This window comes from Drosophila arizonae, chromosome X (genome assembly GCF_054131065.1).
Source record: "Drosophila arizonae isolate 15081-1271.41 chromosome X, UAZ_ARI_1.0, whole genome shotgun sequence".
NCBI classification, from domain to species: domain Eukaryota; kingdom Metazoa; phylum Arthropoda; class Insecta; order Diptera; family Drosophilidae; genus Drosophila; species Drosophila arizonae.
The window spans coordinates 16989773-17001556 of record NC_142927.1 but is presented as its reverse complement, the minus strand read 5'-3'; the positions used below and the strand labels follow the sequence as shown (position 1 = coordinate 17001556).

General features: G+C 36.9%; 1 long non-coding RNA gene across 2 annotated transcripts; it reads right to left on the bottom strand.

Moving 5' to 3' along the window:
• Nucleotides 1-6448: 6448 nt before the first annotated feature.
• On the bottom strand, nt 6449-10357 carry LOC149267955 (uncharacterized). 2 transcript variants are annotated; one of them, XR_016271029.1, is made up of 4 exons: nt 10296-10357; nt 7688-7943; nt 7372-7574; nt 6449-7259 (listed from the first exon to the last, which is right to left on the bottom strand). It is a non-coding gene; the product is annotated as an uncharacterized LOC149267955 (long non-coding RNA). The 2 variants fall into 2 exon arrangements; XR_016271028.1 differs by having other exon boundaries at nt 7372-7943.
• Between the last annotated feature and the right edge of the window lie 1427 nt (nt 10358-11784).

Here is an 11784-nt window from a genome sequence, read left to right as displayed (position 1 = left end):
TGTACACAGTTGAGTTGATATTGATCATATATCAAGACGATTTTAAAAGTATATAGCTTAATGGAATACACATTGAAAATAATTGTCTAGATAGGGTCCTAATATTTCGTTTAGTTTATAAAATATATTTGTAAAATTATATATTATAGATATCGATGTAAAAGACATTCAGAAGGCAAGACAGATAAATGGACTGTGGCCTATCGACATCTGTCCTAGGAGAGATAGACAGATGTAGTACTTCTGCTAGAGTGCGTCAATCCCAGAACATTGAAGAGCTAGGAAGGTGACTATGGCATGCCTATAGCATGCTCAGATCCAGTACTTGGGAGATACATGCAAGTACTATGTCTTCTTAAGGGGCTTTCTGAATATGTATATAAGAAACTTCAGTTTTAAAAACTTGTAAGAGTGGAAGTCATCAAAATTTTGAGTTGAATTTCGGTGCTGATCCTTTAAGGATCGCCTTTAAAGGAGTTGACGGAACTGTAGGTTATACAAACTAAAATATAATTCTTAAGAGAACTCTTTATAAAGTTTTTTAGGAGGACTATTCATACAATCCCAAAGCTTTCTTATATATGTAGCCTAGCCTACCCAAGAATCTTTAACTTTATATAAAACATCTGAATAAAGTAACAAAACATTGCCTAGAAGCCAATATAGACTTTTTCGCTGTATGGGCGGGTATTAAAATGCGGTTGTGCGGTGTGGGTAGCGGATGGGGAAGCGGTATAACAAAAGGGTATCCAGCGTAGCGACGTAATGTGGTGATTCAATTCAGTTTGTGCAATGAGCAGCCGGCAAAACTTTGAAAAATGGTAAGAAAAATGTGGAACGAACAGAAACGGCGGACGTAGCAAGTGCCTGTGGCACACACACACACACACAAATACACATATACAGAGAGAGAAAAAGAGAGAGAGAGAGGCAGTTCTTCTATTGGTATTGAAATGCAAATGGTCGTTGCCTGCCGAAATTAAATTATGTGGAAGTAATGATAACCCTTCTGCTAAGCGACCGATGCGGCCAACGGCGATTCAATTGCCAGCCACAAGGACAGCAGCTTCACTTCTCCCCCTCTGCCCTCTAGCAATGCGTCCTGGGCGACGCAACGCCCCTTTTGGCAGCTGTCTTCTGGAGACTGCACTCACGGATGCTAAATTAATTGTAGTAGGTGTGGCATCAGCAGTAGCAGCAGCAGCAGTAGCAGCAGTAGCTCCTGCTAACTGTAATTAATTATCTACTCAAGTATTATAATGAGACAAAAAAATGATATAGCACACTCCCAAGTGGGAAAGGTGCTCAATATTATGGCAGACTATGCGCTCAATACAATTTATGGCAGGCCATAAATAATGCCAGAATCAGAAATAGGTCAATTTGCCATTAAACTTGGCGAAGTACCTCTGGCAATCTTATACATATCTTATATATAATATCGATATCTTGGTGAGCATATTTTATTTGTTTATTTGCTTATTTTACTATTTATTATTTATTATTATCTATTTAATTTTAATTTTTTTTATCATATATTACTTTATACGTACATATTTGATGAATTTCATTCGCTTGTGCGTTTCTTTTATAATATCATATAACAAAGAGTGAAATAAATTGAAATTGAAAAATTGAAAATAAAGAAATTAACCTTTTTTAAATTCACAATAGGCCATTCACATTTTACCCTGCTTTCCAACTTTTGAAAAGCTGGATCCGACGGGAGAAAATGCCAGAATTGGCAGCACTGTCTACAACACATACATACGTAATTGAAGCAAGCAGTGTGCAGAGGCCTGTATGCACGAAATATTTATAATTCCCAACTCATTTATTCGGCCTAGTGTTCGTATATGTCAGTGATGCCAATTTGTCCTTTTTCCGGACAGATCTGTCATATTTTTAAGGGCTTCGTCCGGAATAATATCAAAATCCTCTATCCGGAAATCTGTTCTTTTTTTATTGCAAATCGTATTCATATTTTCCCAGTTGGTTGGTTTTTTTTTCAGTTGATCAATTGTGGATGCAACAAAATTTTACTGATTAACATAGCAGATTAGTTGAATATCATTTTAGCATTAAATATACTAAATTGTTTTCCGCTATTCGGTTAAGAACCGTGCCAAAAAATTGGATTGTGTCGGTGCTTTAGGCGTACTGCAGAGTCTGAAAATGTTGCATAAATTGCAAATTAAAAAAAATTGTTAGCTCTGTTATCTGTCCTTTTTTCCGTATTTTGCGGAAATTTTTGCCTTTTTTTCCAAAACTTCACACTTGTCAACTGAGAAAATGCCAAGATCTCGTATCTTGTATCTTGTATCTTGTATCTTGTATCTTGTATCTTGTATCTTGTATCTTGTATCTTGTATCTTGTATCTTGTATCTTGTATCTTGTATCTTGTATCTTGTATCTTGTATCTTGTATCTTGTATCTTGTATCTTGTATCTTGTATCTTGTATCTTGTATCTTGTATCTTGTATCTTGTATCTTGTATCTTGTATCTTGTATCTTGTATCTTGTATCTTGTATCTTGTATCTTGTATCTTGTATCTTGTATCTTGTATCTTGTATCTTGTATCTTGTATCTTGTATCTTGTATCTTGTATCCTGTATCTTTCTAATAAAATAAATCTAATTAAAGAGTCCTAATAGACGTGCTGGTCGCAAATGCTAATTTGAAGATACGATTGTTTTTGAATTTGTCCAGAAAATAAACGAAGCTCCGAATTTGGCATTATTTATTGAAGCGACGCGACAGATAACGAGGTGATTGAATAGAGCAGGAGCGGAAGCAGCAACGGGCACAGCAGAAGGAGGGGCAGTTGAAACTGTAGCAATAAAGCGCTGTAATCCACTCAAGGCATTTCCGACGACCAAAAGGACAGATACACAGAGAGAGAGAGAGGGACAGAACGAGAGCCAGTTTAGGCCGTGGCGTAAGGATGGCGCAAGGAAACATTCGGAGTTGAGTTTTGGGATAGAAGGAGTCAAAGCAATGAGGACTGGCCGCCAACAATTCACAAAATTGTTTTCGTGACTTAAATTTTTGCGTTGTGAAGGACGTGTTTGGAAAGCATATGATGTGATTTGCCATCAAATTGAGTTGTCCTCGTTGTGCTAGCTGCCTGCTACAGATTGGCCAAAAAGCTGGAAGCAGGCTGCTCTACGAACAGCAGCATAAGCAGGAGTAGGAGGAGGAGCAGCACCAGCAGCAGGAGGAAGCAAGCAGAAGCAACAGCAACAGCAACAGAGACCAGGCCACAGCTCAACCGACAGACTGTCACTCAGCTCGGCTAGCTGAAATGCAATTAAATTTAGAAAAATATCAACAGCAGGCAGCTAGTTGGCAGAATAATAGTTTATAGCCATAATAATAGCAAAGTAGCTGCAACGGTCCAACACTCCGTGCGCACACAGCCAGGACATGGGCATGGGTCTAAGGATAGGATAACTGAGTTGTATGATAAGCAAGCAAAGTGCTTTGTGTTGCCTTTAACTAAATAGAAATGCGCCAACTAGCACGTAAACTTCTCTGTTGCCTATGCATATATATGTATATATATATATATACTCTACCCACTTTTGTAGCCTTTATTATTGTTGTTGAATAGCTCGTAGCGCCCCATTTTCTAAGATTTACTTAGGCTTAGGCATGCCAGCAACTAGGCCTCTTCCAACTGAATCAGAAACTGAAACTGAAACTGGGAAGCTGTTAAAAGTCTTGAGTAAATTCTCTCTTACACTGTGCGAATGTGTGTGTGTGCTCTGAGTTACATTTTGTACAACAACTAAATTACACTGTGCAAATATTTGTCTTACATACGTATTTAGACAAATATATATACATATATATATATCACTCTATATATGTAGGTATATATACATCTTTCTGTATGCATCTTCCATATAACTTATCTTCTGAACGACAATTGAAAGCAACACAAAGCAAAACCTCACAAAACAATTGCCAAAGCACTTTATGTCCTTTGCTTGTGGGCCAACAAATGCTCATGGCCCAAAGCAGCAGCATTTCTAGTTGGCCAAGTATTTGCCTGTGCATATCCAACATACAGTTACATATGTCTATATGTTTATTTATATACTAGCTGAAGGTCTGCACATGCCACATAGCAAATACTCTTGACTAAATAGCGCCTAGCAGTGAGATTTATAAAAAATAATAAATTAATTTAAATAATTAAAAATAAACTAGTTTTTATACTCACTAAATGAATAGAGTATATAGGTGTATTTGTGCAATTATTACATTAATTTGAAAAAACTTAATTTTTATTATTATCAATTATTGCTATTATTAATTAAAATTGGATACACACTTTAATTTAAATTAAATTTTCTCGATTTGTTCGAATAAGTTCTAAAGTAAACAAATTTCACAAGCAGAACAAAAGATTTGCACACAGAAAAAAAAAAGAAAAAACAAACAAATTACAATTAAAAAACATTAGCTGATTACTTTTACTTCACCCTGTAGCTAGAGAATATATTATGTAGGAAAGCTATACTACCCATAGGTAGAGCATGTGCGTCTATGTACCTTTATACCTTTGTTTGCACAAAGGTGTTTTGCAGCAACTTGTGCCACACATGTTTTTTTTTTTCTTTTCATTTAAAAGCTCTAAATTGGGTTACTAAAGCTTGATAAATCTAAATAATATTATAATTTATGAGAAAATGCAGAAAGTATTTAAAATAGTTATTTAGATATATAATAATAATAATAATAATAATAATAATAATAATAATAATAATAATAATATGGATAAATACATTACATTGATTACATATAAGTATATAAATTCTTTATATCTTTATATACATACATACATATATTCGTACACAATTCATCTTCGCTCAGCTCAATGAGTGCTGCTGCATTTGATCATTTGCAATTCATATATGGTGTGCGTGTGTATGAGAGAGAGAGAGCAAGAGAGCGCGTGCCAATTGCGCTCTCAGTGAGCAAAAAAATAACTGGTTCTGCTTGCCTCACACACCACAGACAGTGTTGCTTTTTTCGCAGCATGCAAAGCTAGATTTAGCTATAAAAAAAACTGCAAAAACAGCTGAATAGCGAAGTGAGCATATATTATTAATTTGTTTATTTTATTATTTATTATTATATATTTCATTTTTTTTATTTGATATATATTACTACATACGTATGTGATGAATTTTATTCGCTTGTACGTTACTTATATAATATCAGTGAAGTCAGTTAAGTAATTAAAAGAAGTAAACCTTTTTTTAATTCACAATAGGTCAGATTTGTCATTTTGCCCTGCCTTTCAACTTTTGAAAAGCTTGATCCGACGGGAGAAAAATGCCAGAATAGGCAGCACTGTCTACAACACATACATACGTAATTGAAGCAAGCAGTGAATACAGGCCTGTATGCACGAAATATTTATAATTCCCAACTCATTATTCGGCCTAGGGTTTGTATAAGTATAACTTCCGACGTTCAGGCAGCCGGGCGGTCGAGTGCCCCACAGCAGCAAAGGGTTGATCACATCTCCCCGACTGATTGTGAACTTCACACTCGTCAACTGAGAAAAATGCCAATATTCAAATTTCAAATTAGTTCAAACTACACTTTACTTCCCCCCTCATAATTCGTCAATATTCATCCCCCTCAAGAATATGTACGAAATTGTATATAATACATATACACCATTTACAAATTAAGCATAAAATGTGTTTAGAGTTAAGTTCAAAGTTATCTTCTAGTATATATATAGAAAATATATATGTACCACACACACTCAGCATAAAAAACATGTTGAGAACTTATAAGTAGATATATATCCCCCATCAAGGAAAGTTAAAATTAGCGCACACACAAGCAAAACAACACATAAACAAACACATAAATGGGCAATAACCTGTGAAAGAAATGCAATTTACACACACAAAAACAACACCCTACATAACATACATTACACCAAAAGAAACGTGTCAAAAATGTGTAAAAGGAGTTAAGGAATTGTGAAAAATAAAATTGAGAAATAACACCACCCTCAAAAGTCTCTGATATGGCGCCGTCACCGCTAAAAAAGTGACGAAATGAAAACTGCTGTGGGAAACACGCCGGATGGAAAAATTCCACCGGTAAAATGATCGCCTATTTTTTTTTTTTTTTTTTAATTTTTTATTTAAAATAAAATATATAAATTAGTATATATTTTTATATATATATATTTTATTTGCAATCTGTCTTGTACAAAACAATAAGCAAATCTTTAAACTATAACTATAAATAACCGGATGGTTTGAACTCCAACGAGATCAATCCATATATTTACATATTTACATATTTTTAGCTAATCTACTAGTATATAAAATAAAAATAATAAATAGTTTTAATTTGTTTTTATTTATTTACTCTTTATTTATTTATTTTATTTTTTAAACTAAGCCACCCCCTTCAGAGCCCTTTAGTTTAAACTAATTGCTAAAACGATTAAGCAGCAGCAGCAGCGCGTGTGACGATGACTACTTATAATAATCATCAGCTTGCTTAAGTAGCAAATGGCACAAAGATACTTTTACCGTACATGCATATACATACACATACACACATATACAAAGAAGAACCACAAAATTAGATGCATGTGCTAACAGCTCCAACCCTAACTCCTTTCAATCCTGACCCAAGGCCAAAAACTAGATGACGGATTTGGAAGACCCAGAGAGGAGAATGCTTTAAAACAATTAATTATACATTTTTGGTGCCAAGCGAGTGGCAGCAAAGCGCAGACATTTAAATAACTCTGCAAACACACACACACACACACACACATACACATGCACGCATTGCTATGAAGAGCGAACAAAAACAAACAGTGAAAATGGATTTCCATTTAAGGCGGCATGTTGAGCACATTGTTTTTATTAAGTGTCGCATGATATACTTATGCTAGTGTTTGTGTATGAGCATGTGTGTGTGTGTGTGGGAGTGTGCCTGTGTGTGTGTATGTGACACATAAACACTTCAAGTGGCAACATGGCGTGCAACTAATCCGCTGCCCAAAAAATATGTTACAAGTGGCCATAAGCAGCCAAAATTGAGCGAACGAGCGAGAGTGGGCGGCGGATGGTCGGTCGAATGGTTGGATGGATGGATGGATGGATGGATGGCTGGATGGTCGAATGTAGCTGGTCCACGGGTCAAGCAAGTCCCTCGAAAGCCAGCCGACCAGCAAGTGGCACAGTGGTCAGCAATCAATTGTAACTAAAGGGAATATATTACAGACAGGATTAAGGATCGAACTAAGTGATGCACCGAAGAACAAATGATACAGTCGAGCTGGAGTTAGTTCTTCAGCTCAATAAGAATTACATACTTTATATATATGATAGGCCGATGCCATAAACTTCACTTTTTTAAGTAACATATATAGTTCAAGCGGCTCCTCAGACAACTTGGAGTGAACTAAGATGGTTTCCAATGAGAGATGAACAGCTGAACCATTCTAGAGTCGATTGTCTTTCTGATCCCCAATCATTATGCCATTTTCATCAGTTGAATATATTTATATAATTCATTCTAGAAATAGAGAAACAGTATATATTAATAATCCGCAACTTAAAGTTATAATCATATTATTTAAACTTATTCCTCGAATACTTGAAGAGTTTCCGTTTTGCTTAACTACATACATATATAAACCATATATGTTCCCATAATAATCTTAGCTCGCCCAGTAAGTCCGGCATATGAATGTACAGATTGAGCCAAGAATAAGCTCTTGAGAAATCTATAATAAAAAATATAAATAAGTTAATTTTAAGAATTAATTTAATATTCTATAGACAGTCCACTGTGCCCTGCCGCAGTGGGGCAAACAAACATATCGTCATCATGGAAACAGACATCGTATGAATAGCATATGACGAAGGCAAACTAAAAGCTGCACTGCAAGAAAACAAGAGAGATTTGATAATGATTAAAAACAGTCAACTTACAAGGCAACTTAGTTTAAGTTAAGCTACAAATAATTAAATTTTTTTTCAAATACATTTAAATAATAATTTAAATGAACTCTTCAACTGACTCACTCTCTGCTTGCAGTGTAAAGAGCTAGAGAAAACTGGAGCCAAGGAGCGAGAGAGAGGGCCAGAGCGATAGAGGTGTGAGAGTGGTTTAGAGGAGGTCACATAATGCGCGCTAAATACATAGTTTGAAAATAGTTGTAAACCCTTTCATCAAGAGCACAACTGCTGCCCAGGACCGCACTATACCGCCCGACCGCCCACCCGTCCGCTCCCAAATCCCAATTTCGTTTATCCGAGCTGACAAAAACCCATGGGAACTCGACTCGTCGTGGCTTTACAGCCAAAACAAAATGCAGAGCGAAATGCAGAGGGAGTGAGAGAGGGAGAGGGAGAGGCAGAGGCAGAGGGAGTGGGAGAAGGAGTTGGAGCGTTGAGTGTGGGCGGCACGGCACGGTTAGCTGTCAGTTTTGGTTTGTGTTTCATTTTTGATAGTCGTTTGACCTTTTTTGGCATATTTGCAGTAACATTTTGTCAGTGGCGTAACTGCCATTCCACCAGAGCCATTCCGTCAGCAGAGCCACAGCCGACAGCCGGCCAAGTGTGAGGCGGCAGAGGCTGAGGCAGAGGCAGAGGCAGAGGCAGAGGCAGAGCTGCCCTCGCTACGACTCTCTGCTGCAGCGCTGATAAAAGGCGACTTGAGCATAGACCATAGACAGACATAGACACATATACTCTCTGTATGTGTGTGAGTGTGTGTGTTGTGTGTGAATGGCTGTCGAAATGAATGCTGCAACTAACGAAATGAATAAATGAAAATTAGTAGAAAAAGGCTTTTGTTGTTCATCAAGAGCATATGCATATGTATATATACATACACACATACATTTATGGCGTTGTAGATGTAAGTCCATTCCTCACACCTAGCAAATACATGTCATAAACCTGAGTTATATTGACTGCGTTTAGGCTATGATTAATTTAAAATAAGCTTAGAAAACTGTATTTTTTGGAAGATCTCTGAGCTGAAAATAATACTTATAGCATAATATTTATAATAAAAGCATCTATTGATTTTCTGCAATGTCCGCTTTGCTGGTTTTCGGCGCGAAAGCCACCTATTCCTAGGTATCGTTATCTAGATTTGCTCCCTATGCCCATCAGAAGTGCGGCTATATAAATACTTTATGGTGTATGGAAAGAGAGAGGGGACAGAGACTTCAAAATTCAAATTTCACTTCAATCAAAACCAATTTTCTCTAGTATATAATATGAAGATAAATCGCATATCGTAAATTCTGCAAATTGTTTGTAGTTAGTATTAGAAATGTGCAGCCAAATTCACAATGAACTTGAGAAGTCAATCGATAAATGAATCACAATATTTGATTTCGCATCGAATGCGGTTTTTTTTTTTTTTTTTTTTAGTCAGTTCAGAAGTCGTTAAATCGTTAAACAATTATTTAAAGCTATCGCAGCGCTTATTTCAACGCCGATCCATCTAGGCAATGGGCCACACTCCCGGTAGCTACTATTTTTTGGGGCCAAGCATACATAAATATTATCGTATAATTCGCTAGACCAGCGGGCTGAAGGGGTGCAGGCAGCGACTTGGATGGAGGCGCTGAGATGGCAGGTGGGTGGGGTCTGTGTGACGCATTGAAGCGAACGCATATCTATCATTAATATCGCTGCAGTCAGCTGCTGTTGTGCTACGAAAAAGGCTGCTGCAAAAAATATATACTTCACACACACACACACACGCACGTAAGAGCCATGAATGCCAATACACACACACACACACACACATACGCATGCTGGCATTGTGTGGCCTCCTCTCTAGCACAGCGCTCGCTGAGGTTTACTGCAGCAGCGGCAGCAGAAGCAGCAGAGGCAGTAGCAGCAACGCTACTGACTGCTGAACTACTGCCAACTGCAATTAATCATTTTTCTATCATTTTCAGATTTTTTATACATACAAACAGCCGGTGCCACTGCAACTGTGTGTGCGTGTGTGTGTGGGTTGTGCATAAGTATGTTCATATGCATGTGTGCATGCATTGGTATGTATGTAGCTATGTGCATGTGTGTGTGTGCATGTGACTGGTAAGTTATGATTTTTTCTCAATTGTCGTTTTTTTTCCTTTTCCATACCCTAAACCTATTCAGCATATTTAGACAGGAGTATATTAGACTATGAATAAAAGTATATGTACATATATAATTAATATACATATGTATGTTTGTACTAAATTTGAGTCATTAGGCCACCTACCATTTTAATTTTATGCTTTGTCGCTGTGCTCTCGCTGTACGTCAATTTCTAGTCGCTTCTCCTCGTCTACTGACAATTAGAGCGAGCATGTGCGTATAGCTTCAATAGCCATCTCGCTCTCACTCAACAGCTACATATATCCAGCAACAGCTATCTTTGTCCCGCTCTCTCTCTCTTTCTTTCTCATTGCGAATTTGGCGTATGCAGTGCAGAAATAAGCTGCGAAAAGCTAAGACGCAAACTCACATGGATAACGTTTTTACAACAATGCTATAGAAGCTCTCAGTCTCACACTAATACAACTGCAAGAGTTGCTGGCAAGAAAGAATTGGGAAACGAACTCTGCCATTAAGCTCAAAATACATGTGTACACTGTACATGTATATACATATGTATGTAAGTATTATACTTTATTATTTTGTGGAAGAGATATACATACATACATATGCACATTTTATATATTGCGTAACTTGATAACCTGCTACATATATAATTTCAAATTCAATTACATATATGTATGCATCAATAGCCAATAAGGAGAAACTAGAAAGGCCCACAAGACGATATGAAATTTTTAGCAATTAGTAGATCTATAAATGAACTGCCTATACGGCACTAAGTCAGAAGCAAATTCATTGAGTTTTTGCATGTAGCATGTACATACATATGTATGTATGTATATACATATGTAGAAATGTATTGAGGTATGCACGCATTTGCGAGGTATGTTCGAAAAGGAATGCAAATTTTTAGTTTTCAGTTTCATATTTCAAAGTATTTTTTTAGCTTTATATTTATAGTCAGAATATGTACATGCGAAGAGCTGAAGACGTCATTAAAGAAGGAGCTATGAAGGTAAAATAAAACTTGAATACAAAAAAAAAAAAAAAGCAAATAAAAAATAATAAGCTCATTGAGAATTGTCTAGCATGTAATTGGAGCTACTTTAAAGTAACAAAAAATATAAATTAATTAAGTAAAATTAATTCCCATTTTCAATAGGTTCAGGGTATACTAAGTCAATAGTCAATACTTTTCAAGCCGACCTCGTACATACCCTTGTATGTGTGTCTTCATGTGCGAGCGCTTTAAATGACATCCTTGCTTGCATCCAGGCAAAACGGTTTCTAATGGCGTCTTCACTTAGATTAGGTCAATTGGTAAATGCTGTGAGCACTCGATGCGACCAAACGAAAGAAAAAAGCCAGAGTAAAAATCATTCATTTTACATACATACACGTACACGTACACGTACCCGTATGTATGTATGTGTATATGTATATGTATGTACAGATATCTGGTCAGAAAGCCAAAGACGCAAACTTTTCGATGGCCATTGATGGTGATACGTCCGGCGTGGAGCACTGTGACCGAGCTGCGAGCTGGGCTAGATGAATGCGGAAATTTCCAGGTGCGGTTGCGGGCACAACCTCCGGGACCGAACACCACCCAGTCCGCCCGCCCAACGGGACTGTTGCAGCCAAACTGC